Source organism: Triturus cristatus, chromosome 3_1, assembly GCF_964204655.1.
Source record: "Triturus cristatus chromosome 3_1, aTriCri1.1, whole genome shotgun sequence".
Taxonomy (NCBI): Eukaryota; Metazoa; Chordata; class Amphibia; order Caudata; family Salamandridae; genus Triturus; species Triturus cristatus.
The window spans coordinates 415316927-415332831 of NC_140583.1; positions in this window are offsets into that span (position 1 = coordinate 415316927).

Sequence of the window (15905 nt, forward strand, 5' to 3'; positions counted from 1 at the left end):
TTTTGGATTTCCACGTCCGGTATTATCCAAAGGAAGAGTGAACAGTTTTATGTCAGCTGTGCGACATACTATCACAAGAATTTCTCCGAAAAATACCTACAACTTAAAAAGATGTGAAGAATCAAAATACATAAATGACTACAATCCAGTTATTTTATCCATGTGGAATGCTAACATGGATATTGAGTATGTTGCGGACAATTCCATTGCTGTCGCTCGGTATGTAATGTCCTACATTACTAAATCAGAAAAGACGGAATTGAAAGAAATCTGGGAAGAGATTTCTCACGAGAAGACTCTAAGTAAGAAATTATGTAGTTTCAGTTTGAAGATGTTATCGCATCGTGAAATTGGAGCATATGAATGTTCAGATCGGTTATCATCTGCACGTCTATATTCAAAAAGTAGAAGAATCATTTGGGTGAGTTTAGGTCTTGCAGGAATGCGAAATCAGGTACTGAAATCTGTTCAAGAAATTGAATATTTAGCAGAAAAAGAACCAGAAAGTACAGATATTTTGAAAATGAATATGTTGAACACATTTCACCCAAACAGAAGTCATCATCTTGAGAGCATGTGTCTCTATGAAGTGCTGCAAAACTACACTTTTAAACGGAATACTACAGAGAACATCAATGATGGAAAATATGCAGTTATTGGTTCTGAAGGATGTCTGGTGAAACAGAGGAAAGGAAATTTAATTAATCACAGGAAACTGAGTTGCGACACTGCTGATAAAAGGGAATTTTACTATTTAGCCCTTTTGCAAATGTTCAAACCATGGCGTTCAGAACTGGAATTACTTGGAGATTTTCAAAGCTATGAAGATTCATTTAATGCTTGTAAAGATAGCATACAATACAGTGCTTTTGCAAATTATGTGAAAATGTTGAATGATGAAATTGATCAAGAAGCTACAATTGCAGCTGAGATTGCTAGAGACAGTTCTCAAGACAGTCAAAGTTCTGCTGCACTGAGTCAAGATCCACTAGGACAACCAATTGTTGAAAATGAAGCAGCAACTGCCATGAATGAGGTGGAAACAGCAATGTACCAAACTCAAGAAGATGTAGCACAGTTAGGAAACTTGGAAGAACAACTAAATGTTGAACAGAAACAAATATATCAACAAGTGAAAGAGCAGATTGACCATGGATTACTTCATGAAAAGAAAGTTTGCTCATGTACATAATTTCAACCTATCCGAATGTATGTGGGTGGTCAAGCTGGAACAGGAAAAAGTTTCTTAATTAAAGTAATTACAAGTTATCTGCAAAAAACAACTGAGTCGCATTTGTCTTGTGTTTTCACTGCTCCAACTGGGTTGGCAGCACATAACATTAAAGGAATTACTTTACATCGTTTACTAATGCTACCAGTAGAGCATGAGAACAAATTGGAATACCACAAGCTATCTGGAGAAGCTTGTTATGAAGTTTCCAGAGTCTTGAAGAAAATGAAACTTCTCATTATTGATGAGGTGAGCATGGTCTCTAACTTGATGCTTGCCTTTGTGCATTTAAGAATGCAACAAATTCTTAAAACAGAGTATGACGTGTTATTTGGAGGAAAACACGTCATAGTTTTTGGAGATCTAGTGCAACTTACTCCGGTAAAAGGACAACCGGTATTTAAAACACTTGCACATGAAGATACCAGAAAGTCTCTTGGTTCTGTTGGTAATGTGAACATTTGGACTCATTTTGAATACAAAGAACTGACAACAAATATGTGACAGGCAAATGATGCTGAATATGGAAGTATTCTTCAAGATATAAGAATTTGAATTCTTACAAAACATGGCAAACAAGCTTTGGAAAGTCGATTACTTTGCAATGTCTTTCCAAATGAAAATGTACTTCCTGCAAAAGCGTACATGAAAATTGCTGAAAATAAATCAGTGATCTGTTTAATGCCAACACTGCGAGAGTGTTCCATATTCAATGAAGAACTATTGAAACTGGAAAATGAAGAAATTATAAAAATGGAAGCCATCGATAAAATAGAGCATGAAGGAATTACTATTATTTTGACAGGAAAGTTGAAAACAAAACTGGATTCTTTAGAAAAAAAAATATCTAAAACAGCTGGTTTAGAAAAGACATTGTATGCGTGTGTAAACTCTCGGGTAATTTTAAGGCGAAATTTGGATGTAGAAAAAAGGTTAGTTAATGGCGCAATGAGTAAAGTGGTAGATTTTGTTAATTATCAGAAAAAAGAAGGAATTGAATTTTTAAAAATTAAATTTGATCAGATTGAAGAAGTTAAAGAAATTGGTCGTTGTTTAGTTCGTTTTTTGCTTGTTAAAGATGTTTATGTCCGTAGGAAACACTTTCCATTTTCTCTGGCATATGCAGTGACTATTCATAAATCTCAAGGATTAAGTGTAGACAGTGCTTTGGTGAACATTGAATCTACTGTATTTAAAGAGGGTATGGCATATGTTGCTTTGTCGCAAGTCAGAACATTATTTGGTTAGTTTTTGATTGATTTTGATGAGACAAAGGTTACTGCAGATACAAACTGTGTAAAAGAGTATACTAGGTTAAGAAGGGTGTATGCTCCAAATTTAGGTCAATATCCTGTATTTGAAAAGCGTGTGGTTGGTCGAAAAAGAAGATTTGACAGTATCTGTTCTGAAGGTGCTGAGAAGGGAATAGCACAATATAATGTTGTAATTGCAAGTAAAAAGAAATTGGACACTGTTGAAGAGGTTGTTGGATATCAGTTTGAAAATAGTTCAGGTGTCAACTGCTATGTTAATGTAGTGGTCAATGTTGTTTTTTATCTTGAAGGTTTGCAAGAACAAATTATGCAGAATCGGCAACAAAGATTTTGTTCTCTGTTGCATTCTGTTTTTGAAAAATTGACAACAGACACAAGTAAAATACAATCTGTTTCAGATGTTCGTAATCTTTTGGATGTGTGTTCTGGTTCTACACAATTTTCACAAACTAGCCAACAAGATGCTCAGGAATTTTTAATGTATATGCTTACCATTTTTGAAAATGAAGGTGTAGAAATAGAAAATATTTTTGGCCTTTCTTACAAATGGGAACATTATTGTGAAAATTGTATGTATAGATGTAGCTCCAATGTAGACACTGAGAGATTTCTGTATTTAACATTACCATACTGTAAATCAGTGTCTTTCAATAAATTAGTTAAAGGTGCAAATCAAAACATGGACTGTAGCCAATGTAAATCAGAAATGTTATCCACATTATTTTTGACAAAATGTGGACAATACATCATTTTAATGATGCAACGTTGTACAGCTGACGGAAGAAAATTGGATAATTTAATAAAGCAATTTGTAGCAGCAAAACTATCAATATCAGGAAGGACTTTTGTAGCAATTGCTATAATTTTCCATGATGGTCCTTCCACCACATCTGGACATTACACTGCCTATCTAAAATCTGACAAAGGCTGGACACTTTGTAATGATGCCCAGTTGGTTTTCAAACAACGTTTGCATAGTGAGTTACCAAATTCCTACCTAATATTTTTAAAGCCAAAGTTTTAGGAAGATAATTCACTCTCTGAGAAATTTATTATTATAATTTAATAGGACTATCATTGGACAATTTACAGAAAAAAGGATTGCAAAAATACCATTTGGCCTCAAGGAAAGGTATATGTTTGAACTATGGACTTTTTGGTGGTCATTGATTCGGTGAATATTTTTAAGCGGCAACATTTACAGTTTTTATAAGTTAAAGTTATATAATTTTGTTAGCCGTAAGCATTTCATATATGTGTGATTTGTATTTTCTGGTATTTCACTGAGAATAGCATGTTTTTTTTTTTAACAATCTTTCTGATTGTTTTTTTTTTTGCCCACTGTTAAGTGATGAGTACGATTGAAATCACTATTTCTAGTGAAATTCAAAATATTCTGGGAACAGCAAAAAAGGCAAACAAATTACTTTGTGGAAATTATGCTGTGTTGTAAAAAATGTATTATTACATGCTACAACTATTTTTTTCTTTTCTTTCACAGATCCTAATTTAAAAAAAGGCAATTTACATCAATTTAGATCACAAAGAAAATCTGAAAAAATGTATACCATTTTTTATTTCTATTATTGTGAAGGAAAGTTTAACTAAGTATCAATATGCAGACTGGAGAGATCTGCAAGAAGCTACAAAGTTTAAACACATTTTTAAAAACACTCTGTTTATACCTATGTAGTTTTGAAATCTGACCGTAGTCGGATATCATGTCACCTGCAAAAAAAGAAATTTGAGGGGTTCATAATATTTCCCATTGTACCTATTGAAGGACCGCAATCATTTCAATTAGTCTTCTTTGAACATCTTTGCAGACAAAACTCTGTGCTTACCTTCTATCATTCGCAAGCAATTTTAAAAACAGAAATATGTCACTGTTTGTAACATAGTTATTGTGCAAGACACTCTTTCATATTTACAAAGAGAGGAAAATGCACTCTGTGCACTTTTTCTACTCCATGTAAATACAACCTCATCATACACACCACTTTGCGTTGAAAGGGTGTTCTATAAGTGTTGTTGTGCATGATTGCACTGAATACTCATAGAACAAGACACATCTCTAGATTTATCATAAATCATAAATCTCGATATGTGTGTGAATGCTGCACCATTCTAAAATTGGTGTAGGAAAGCACAACAAGAAGAATTGTTTTCATTTCTCCACATTTTGATATCTTCAATGCATGCTACAATGCTCAGCATACATTGAAGGCGAAAAATGCCTTTACTGATTGTATTTGTGCAGGAAGTTGTGCACAAAAACAAACAGCACATGACACAGATATCCTTGCACATATGGTGCAAGGGGGCCTGTGTCACCACGTGGCTGAAGTTTAAGTAGCCGTGCAGAGAGAAGCATAGATTTGCAACATATTTATGTACATATGTTGCATCCCTGTGCTTCGGAAGTACTACAGCACACTGCAGTTAAAGAGGTTACTGTGTGATGCTGCAGCACTTCCTCATAGTTCTGCACTTATACATTCACCATACGCTACTAATGCATTCATTCAGTGAATTATGTACTACACATACATTCATCTAAACTTTCACACACAAACAAACAAATATAGCTCTTTTTTTAAACCAGGAAAGTTAGTTCTTACTAGGGGTGGGCGGAATTTGCGAAATTGGAAATGGGAAAGCATTGGATAGCGTAGGGGTAAAAATTAATATTCACACTCCAGAGAGTGCAACAGTAGGGAAAGCGTTGGATAGCGGAAGGGTAAAATTTACTATTCCCACTCCAGTGAGTTCAACAGTAGGGAAAGTATTGAATAGCGTAGGGGTAAAAATTACTATTCCCACTCCAAAGAGTGCAACAGTAGGGAAAGTGTTGGATAGAGTAGGGCTAAAAATTACTATTCCCACTCCAGAGAGTGCAACAGTAGGGAAAGCGTTGGATAGCGTAGGGGTAAAAATTACTATTCCCACTTCAGAGAGTGCAACAGTAGGGAAAGCGTTGGATAGCGGGAGGGTAAAATTTACTATTCCCACTCCAGTGAGTGCAACTCTAGGGTAAGCGTTGGATACCGTAGGGGTAAAAATTATTATTCCCACTCCAGTGAGTGCAATAGTAGGGGAAGCGTTGGATATCGTAGGGGTAAAAAATTACTATTCCCACTCCAGTGAGTACAATAGTAGGGAAAATAATAATTTAATATTTTATTAAAAATAAATAAATTATTATTACCAAATAAAAATATTAAAATTAATTACCCATCAAACAATATTTATAATTACTTCATTAAAAATACCAATTTTTAATTAATAACCTGTTAATAATTAATTAACAGCCAATTAATTTTCAATACCAAAAATTAATAAATATTATTAATACTAATTAATAAATAATTAAGAATAAATAATTAGCAATATACAACAAATATTTCAATAATTAATTATTTACAATTAAATTAATTCCCACCATATTCCCCTATAAACCCACAACCCGCTTCAAATAATAAATTGATACAATTAACATAATTATCAATTAAACAGTTAATACTAATTAAATACTAATTATACAAATTATTTACCAATTATTAATTAATCAACAACCAATTAAGTTTCAATACCAATTAATAATTACCTAATAACAATTAAATTACTTCCCACCCTATTTCCCTATAAACCCACAGCCCGCTACAGAAGTAAAACGCTAAATTAAATTAAAAATAATTAATAATTCCTAAAATTTATTATTTAATGTACTATAATTAAATTACTTCCCACCCTAATCCCCTATAAACCCACAACCCGCTACGGAATTAAATTGCACAAAAATTAAATAACATAAAATTCATTACTTTAAAAATATTCAAACATACATTCCAAACAAAATTTATACATACTTTTAACACATATACTAACACTTAAAACACTATAAAAAAATTCGATATTTTTAACAACTATATTATTGACTGTCGATATTACTTATTTCTATCTTATTTAAATCGATATTTTATTTCTTACCTGATTTTCGATATTCTTCCCCACTATATTTGGGCAATTCGATATTCTGTCCATTCTATATTAAAAACTCAATATACTGTCCTGTCGATATTTTGAATTCGATATTATGTCTGTTTACCATTAATAAGCATACATAAGACTCAGTGATTGTATGAGTGACCGTATGGATAACTGTATACTTTTTTTTTTTTTTTTTTTTTTTTTTTTGAAAAAGTTTTTATTGAGCAACAATTCGGTCACAAGTATGGGCCTACAACCACCCGGGCCGGCCGCTAGGTACATAAGGAAATACACACATATCAAAGTTGCAATCCGTCCCCAGGGCACTGCCCCGCAGTGGCTCAAGATAGTTCTCGAAGAACAGCAAGCGTCAGTCCAACAGTAACAGAAACAAAAGAAAAACAATAAAAACAAAAGGCGAGTTACGAGGGATACCAGTGCGGTTCAGGCTCCCCCCGGGAAACTCCAGTCAGAACATTTGAGCAATCCGCTAAAGAGAGGAGTACCGGGAGGCCGGGGACGGAGGGGGGGGGGGAAAGGGGGGTCAAGGAGGATGAACGTCCCTATGTAGTTGTTACAAAAAGCGCCAGGAACCGTCGAGGGTCAGGGGGACATGGCGATATCAGTGTCTACCAGGGGGGGCGTACAGATGCCTCCGCGATACGCATTCCATTGGCCCCAAATTCTACCCCATGCCCCCGGCTTGCCACGGGCCACATACACTGTCTTCTCCCGAAACATACACCAGTCCATATTCTCCTTCCATACTGACACGGTGGGCGGCCGTTGAGCGCCCCAAAGTTGCGCTATATCCCTCTTGGCAATCATGTTCCCTAGGGCCGCCCACCGAGTCTGAGCCGCGTTGTAGTCATTGGGCTCCCACACATTCAGGACACAGCGACGCACCTCCGGCAGCAGTACAACCCCGGTGACCTGTCCCATAACCGTGTGGACCCGGCGCCAATAGTCCGCCACCTCGCGACACTCCCAAAGGATATGAAGAAAGGTGGCGCTGAGCCCGCAGCCTCGTTTACAGAGCCCGTCGTCGGAAAATCCCATCGCGACCAAGCGCGGACCCGTAACATACACCCGGTGGAGAATCTTGAGCTGTACCAACCGGAGACGAGCCGGAATGGCAACCTCCTTGGGGGACGACAGTGCAGACTGCCAGTCTTCGTCGTCCAATTCGATCCCATCCCCAGTCCAAGCCCCCCGAAGGCGCACCAGGAGATCCGCCCGGTGATTGATCAATTTTTTATAAATTAAAGAAATAGTACTATCAGGGACATGTCCGTCAAGTACGCGGTCCTCGAGGGGCGAGGAAACAGGGATCTTGGTCCCCTCCCCGAAGACCGAGAGCAGGGCGTGTCGAACCTGGGCGTAGCGGAAGAACTCCCTGTCGGTCAGCTCGTATTCGGCCTGGAGCACCGCGAAAGTCTTGACCGCGCCCTTGTGCCACAGGTCTCCCACTTTGCTGATACCAATCGTGTCCCACTGGTCAAACCCCTTGGTGGTCCACAAGCTGCCCAGGCGGTCGGAGGCAAACAAGGGAGTAGCACATGTCATTCGCTCACTCCAGCCCATGGCCGCAGTGGCAGCCCTCCAGGTCCGCACAGCAATCTTAGTAGGACCCGTAAGGGTCCGGTCAGCCAGGCGGGAATAAAGTGCCCTGTTGTAGTTCCCGCCGGGAAGCAGGAACTTGTCCATCTCATACGCCGGATTCAAGCCGGGCGCATACGTGGCGTGGTTAATGGCAGATAGCTGCGAGGCCCAATAGTACCTGCGAATGTCAGGAAGCGCGATGCCCCCGTCATACCAGGGGAGAGTGAGCTTGGCAAGAGCAATACGCGCCCGGCCGTTCCACACCAGTCTCCTCTGCAGGCTCTCCACCTCCCGAAAGTAGGCCACTGGGATAACGTCAAAGGAGTTCTGGAGTGCATAGAGGAACCTGGGAAGGGACATCATTTTAAACAGCGCGGCCCGACCCAGCGGGGACAGGGGCAGCCTGCACCACCGGGCCGTGTCCTCCCGCAGCCGCCGAAGTGGACGCAGAAGATTCTGCTCGTAGCGAGCCACCGGGTCCAGCGAAACGTATATCCCCAGGTACTTAAAGCCGCTCAGAGATATTTGAATCGGGAGCCGAGGCGGCAGGAGAGGAGGACCACCAGCGATGGGATAAACGCAGGATTTAGACCAATTGATCGTGAGACCCGAATTGTTCCCAAAGGAGGTCAGAACGTCAAAGAGGACGTCGAGTGACCGCCGCGGTGAGGTGAGGTACAGGAGAATGTCGTCCGCATACAGCGAGACCCGATCTTCAAAGCCCGGGCCCCACCGGATCCCTCTAAGCGAGGGCTCCCAACGGAGCCAGGCAGCGAGTGGCTCCAGGGCGAGAGCAAAAAGCAACGGGGACAACGGGCACCCCTGCCTCGTGCCCCTGCCGAGGGCAAAGGGCCGAGAGACCCGCCCATTCACCACCACTTGAGCCATGGGTCCCGTGTAAAGGAGCCTCACCCAGCCAATAAATCCCTCCCCAAAGCCGAATTTATCCAAGACGGCCCAGAGGAATGGCCACTCAATAGTGTCAAATGCCATCGTGGCATCCAAAGAGACCAGCACGGCCGGCTCGGTGAGGAGCTCCGCCCTGGCGAGGACCCCGTGCAGACGCCGCAAGTTAAGAGCGGTGTTGCGGTGCGGGATGAAGCCGCATTGGTCCGGATGAATAAGGTCGCACACGACACTCAACAATCGATTGGCCAGGACTTTCGCCAGGATTTTAGGCTCTGCATTGAGCAGTGAAATAGGCCGGTAAGAGGTACAGCGGTCACGCGGCTTGCCCTCCTTGGGGAGAACGACTATAGTGGCCAGGCGCTGGTCGGCCGGAAGGGAACCCGCCGCAAGAGAGTCGCGGAACATGCGGCCGAGGAAGGGCGCAAGCTTATCAGGACACAATTTGTATAGTTCAATGGGCAGACCGTTAGGACCCATAGCCTTGCCCGAGCGAAGGGAACGAATCGCGGTCGCTATTTCATCCGACGATAAGGGGGCGTCCAGCCGCTCCCGGTCCTCAACGGACAGGCCGGGCAGAGCAATATCTCTCAATAGGAGGCGAGAGTCATCTTCGTCCCTGTCAGTCACCGGGGAGTACACCGCCCGGAGGTGGTCAGCGAAGCATTCCACAATCTCATCCGGTTCAGTCACACACCCACCATCCGCAGCACGCAACTCGGGGACCACGCGATTCACTCTCTCCTTTTTGTCCAGCCACGCAATCAACTTTCCCGCCTTGTCCCCCGCGTCATACAATCGGCCCTGCTGCTCCCTATACATAGTTTGGGCCGCGTCAGTGACCAGGGACCTATATTCGAACTGTTTCAGGCTAAGGGCATGTAGCCCGTCCGGAGTAATATTCGCCTCCAAGGCCGACTCCAGCCCCGAGACGTCAGTCTCCAGCTTCACCACCGCCTCGCTCCTAACCTTCTTGGCCACCACTATCTGGGCGAGGGCGTGTCCGCGTATAACAGTTTTAAAGGCTTCCCAAAGGGACAACGCAGACGACACCGACCCCTCGTTTTCACTGAAGTATTGGTCCATGGCCTTAACCAGGCTGTCACGGGTCACAGGGTCCCGCAGGTACCAGGGGTTAATGGGAGCTATCCGCCCTGCGGACCGCGGCCCGGTGTCAAAGAGAAGCCACAGCGGAGAATGGTCGGAGATACCACGCGCCAGGTGTCTGACCTCTCGAATCCGACCAGTCTGCGCCGCTGGCATAAGGAAGTAGTCTAACCTGGAGAGACTCCCATGCGCCCCCGAATGAAAAGTGAACTGGCACTGGGTCGGATGCAGTAGTCTCCAACTATCCACCAAGCCGAAGGTCTCCAACATCCCACCCAGCCATGACTGGGCAGCGGGGAGGGTCCTCGGTGGGTGACGATCCAGTTCACCCGAAACCACAGAATTAAAGTCCCCGCCCATGAGCAGGAGGCCGTCCGGGAGGTCAAGCAGCATTCGACCCAAATCAGCAAAGGTGGAGTTCTGGAGGCCCGGGGGGACGTAGACTGAAACCAGGGTAAGGGGCTGCCCCTCCCACCTCCCAATCAGACACACATAGCGCCCTCTGTCATCCGAGACTATCCTCGTGATCTCCACCGGAAGGGAGGTTCGCAGGAGAATGCCCACCCCCCTGGAGCCAGTTGTGAAACCAGAATGGGCTACGAGGCGGTATCCCCCTCTGTGCATCGCATGGCAGACATTGCCGACCAAATGCGTCTCCTGGAGAAACACCACATCAGGAGTCAAACGGCGCAAATATTGCAGCACAACACCCCGCTTAATACGGTCCCCCAACCCATTGACGTTCCACGACATAAGCCTCAACCCGTCTCCCCCCATCCCCTCCAATAGAGCAAGAAGCCCCCAGCCCGCAGCACCGCTCCCAAATATGGATAAAAATCAATTCCTCGCCCTGTAAACAAAAAACACACAACTAAACAACCCCTCTTCCCCCCCAACCCCACCCCAAGTCCACCGCCCCCCACCCTGCACCCCTGCGGGCCTAAGACCCCCCCCAACTTGCAGTGTGCCTGTCGCCCTGCTAACCCCATTCTACAAAAAGACCCCGGAGGAGGAAAGGGACCCGAACCCGCCCGCACCCCTCACAGTCCTGGTAAAACACAGTATGCAAAAGAAGTAAGACCCAACTGTACAGTGCAAAAACGCAAAAGCAAGGACCAAAGGTCAGTCTAAGGGGACCCGTCACCTGCGGTGCCCCCAGAGGGCCCGGGCCGGCCACCCCCGTCCGGCAGCGAGTCCAGCCAGTCACTTGCGGCCACAGGAGTGTCAAAAAAGACTGTCCGCTCTCCATGCTCCACTCGAAGTTTCGCCGGGTAGAGCATCGAATACTTCAGGCCTAGCTCGCGGAGACGGCGCTTCACCCCCTGGAATCCCATCCGCTGTTTCTGGACCAGTTGCGTGAAGTCCGGGTAAAAGTTGACGATCGAGTTCTCGTAGCGGACCGGGCCACGGGTCCGTGAAGCCTGCAGAATAGCATCGCGGTCCCTGTAGTGGAACAGTTTAGCCACGATAGGCCTCGGGGGGGCCCCCGGCCGCGGCCGGCCGCCAGGAACCCGATGGGCCCGCTCCACAGCGAAGAATTTACTTAGGCCAACCGGGGACAGCTGCTGCAGGATAAGTTCCTCGACCACGAGGTCCACCGGGCGGCTGTCGGAGGACTCCGGTACCCCAATGATACGGATATTGTTGCGTCGGGCCCGTCCCTCGAAGTCCTCAAGCCGCCGGGCCATGTGGTCGTTGACCACTCTAATGTCCCCAAGCGCGGCCCGCAGATCCGATACCTCCGCACCCAAGGTGGAGGTCCGTGTATCAAGGGCCTGGACCTTCTCGTTGGTTTTAGAGAGGTCGGCCCGAATCAGGGTGACGTCGATCGCGACAGTGTCGATCTTACGGGCCAGGGCCTCATATTGCGTCGCGATAGTTTCCCTGATGCCCTCGATGGCGCCCATAATGTCCTGTAGGGAAGGTTCCGCAGCGACGGTCGTGCCTCCCCCCGCAGCATCCGGGGAGAGGCCAGCAGCGCCAGGGGACCCCCTGCCCTGGGTATAGCGGTCCATGTTGTTGCTCTGGACCGCTCCCCCGCGTAGTGAGGCCTTGGTCTTGCGCCCCTCCGGTCCCCCTTTGCCCGCCATGTGAGCGCCGTCACTCACTGGGACCTCCGATCAAGGGGCGCACGGGTGCCAGAGAAAGGATCACAAACTGTCGGTGTAGGGGTCGGAGGCGTCAGACCCGTCCGTAGCAGATGGAAGCAAACCTCGGACAGAGGCCCAAGAGGCACCCCGCCACCCTGAGCACGCACGCCAGCTGATCTCCTGAAGGCCAAAATCGAAACCGAAAGTGCTGAATCGGTGACTGGCACCGCGCTGAGGCCGCTGTTGTTCAATTGCAGCCCGGCCCCACGGGTCACCTCCACCCCGGCCTCCTCCGTCGGGTGGGTCCCAAAAGTTCCGGCGACGATAACTCAGGATTCCCAGGTCCGATTAGAATTTTGGAAAGAGATATATAGTCAGCTGGTCTTCCTCTCTCAGATTCCATACACCAACTCAGGATAGTCTCAGGATTTATTCCGAGGAGCAGGAAGGGTCCGGGGAGCCCTGTGCTCACGCGACCATCTTGGATGCGCGCTAGGCTCCTCCCCCAACTGTATACTTTTAATAGTGATTTTATAACACATTAAGGGGACGATTCCGATCCTGGAAAAATTTTCCCCGTACGAATCGTATCTGGATTTTTTACCGTACGAATCGTACAAGTAGCGTACAAACTGCCAAGTACGATTCGCATGGGAAAAAGTCCATACGAATCGCATTGGGAAAATTTCCCCACACGTCCTCGGGTCTGAAAATGTGTCCGACACATCCCCGGACGATTTACCGTACGAATCGGAAAATTGAAGTCCGACCGCGCAAGTACGATCAGTCCCGTCCTTTCGATTTTACAACCGTATGGAAAAAAATCCATGCGGACCGAACTCCTATAGCAACCATGGAGACATGTGCCCGCATACGCGCCGAACACCCCACCCCAAAGCCCGTATGTACGGTGCAAATCCCCACCCCACCCCCCGTATGTACGGTGTGGACCCCCACCCCACCCCCCGTATGTACAGTGCGTACCCCCACCCGTGTATGTACGGAGCGTACCCCCACCCCACCCCCTGTATGTACGGTGCGGACCCCCACCCCACCCCCTGTATGTACGGTGCAGACCCCCACCCCACCCCCGTATGTACGGTGCGGACCCCCACCCCACCCCCGTATGTACGGTGCGGACCCCCAGCGCTACACGCTGGGGGTCCACACCGTACATATGGGGGGTGGGGTGGGGGTCTGCACCGTACATACGGGGGTGGGGTGAGGGTACACTCCATACATACAGGGGTGGGGGTACGCACCGTACATACAGGGGTGGGGTGGGAGTCTGCACCATACATACAGGGGTGGGGTGGGGGTATGCTCCGTACATACATGGGTGGGGGTACGCACCGTACATACACGGGTGGGGGTATGCACCGTACATATGGGGGGTGGGGTGGGGGTCTGCACCGTACATACGGGGGGTGGGGTGGGGGTCTGCACCATACATACGGGGGGTGGGGTGGGGGTACGCTCCATACATACACAGGTGGGGTTACGCTCCTTACATACACGGGTGGGGTTACGCTCCTTACATACACGGGTGGGGGTACGCACCGTACATACAGGGGGTGGGGTGGGGGTCCGCACCGTACATACGGGGGGTGGAGTGGGGGAACGCTCCGTACATACACGGGTGGTGGTACGCTCTGTACATACACGGGTGGGGGTACGCACCGTACATACGTGGGTGGGGTGGGGGTACGCACCGTACATACAGGGGGTGGGGTGGGGGTATGCACCGTACATACGGGGGGTGGGGTGGGGTGGGGGTCCACTCCGTACATACACGGGGGGCTGGGGGTACGGCGTGTCCATCCGCGGCCTGGGGGGGTGGTCGGCACGTACATACGGGGGGGCTGGGGGGTGTTTGGCGCTTACATACGGGGGGCTGGGGGGGGTACGGCACGTACCGGGCCCCCAATTCTGCTCGCATCGCGGCGTACTTCGCTTTTCCGGCACTTTTTGGGTGCCGTAAAAATATTGCCGTCCGGACTGCTGTCGGTTCGAATCGTACTTCCTGGTTTGTGAAACGCAGCCTGAATGCGTCCTGACGTCACGTCGGCGCTGTCCCGGATCACATTGGTATGTATTTTTTCGTCGGTCGGTGTTTTTTATGATTCGTACGGAAATGGTGTTTCCGTGCGAATCGTACTTGCATGTTTGTAATGTTTTTTTCCCGGGTACGAGTCAGACGGAGAAAACGCTCCGACCGACAGTTCGTACCCGGTTTTTCCAGGATCGGAATCGACCCCTAAGTAGGAGTTACTATCTATATGAATAGATAAAGTGGTGTTTGTATAAGTGTGTAGCTAAGTAAAAGTAAGTATCTTCCATTGTTTGCATAAGTGAGCAGGATGACTTCATAAGTGATTAGGATGTGTACTGGTGTGTAATGTCGATATAGGTGTATAAGTATAATTGATAGTGTTCTATTGATCACTGACAGCATGTATGAGTGAATTATAGGTAAGTGATTAGATGTGTGTATAGATCTAGGAATCCCTGAGTGGGTGTTTAGAAACTTGTATTGGTGTGTCAATGGTTTCAAATATGGCACTCTGTATTTTACCGTGAGTGATGAAAGGTTATACTAGTGTATGATGAGGTGTATCTGATTGTCACATGGATGATGTCATCAGTGATGTCATTTGAGATGTCATCAGTGATGTCACTGACCATGTCATTAATGATGTAATATGTGACATCATCAGCAGTCGATTGTGGGCGCGCGAGATGTATTTAGTACAACTAACTATATTGGAGGAATTTCAATGGTTTTGTACGAGTGAAATGTCCAGCTAACTATAACACCCCTAAAACCTATGTTTTTTTGGTGAATTTCAAAGGTTTTTTAAATGCTAATTCCTAACTATATCAAGCCTGAAACCTATGGTTTATTCAGTGAATTTCAAAGGTTTTTTAAATGCTAATTCCTAACTATATCAGGCCTGAAACCTATGGTTTTTTCAGTGAATTTCAAAGGTTTTGTAAATGACAATTTGTAAGTACGCTTAGAATTACTTTTCAGGGTCAGTGCTGGGCTAAAAGATGCAGCACTGGGTTTTCTCCTGATAACAGGTGAGTAAATCGGAATTTGTAGTTCGGCTGATTAAAAAGGAATATTGATGAAGGAAGGGGGCGGGGCCTCTTCAATCCTGCGGTCCCCTGGGGGCCAACTAGCCCACCAGGTACATCCAGTATGCACCAGGGAGCTGCGTTGCAGAGAGGTGTTCAGAGGCCACGCCCCTTTTTACAACACTCTGCAACGCAGTTCCGTTACGCTAACTGGAGGTACCTGGTGGACTAGTTGGCCGCTAGGGGACTATATATCACCTTCTGTCAAGATTGTTGGGCTACCAGTTACTGCCATTGGCTTTACATTTTTGCGTGTTTCGCAGTAAATGAAATTTCCGCAGTTTAAATTTTCGCACAAACTTAAATAAGTCCACACGAGTTTCAGCATAGTCAAAATTAGATTTAGGGCTATATGATAACCCCAGTACCAAAATATTCCTCTCATCCTCGCTTAGTATTGTTTTTGTTGGCTGGCTTCCTATTTGCTTTGCCGCTGTTGGGAATGCTGGCGTCTTGCCCGTAATTTTATATATATATATCCAAAACACTCCGTTGCAAATTACAAAGCCACATCTAACAATGGTGTGTAATGATTGACGTGCCCCCGAGCATTCAATCATATGG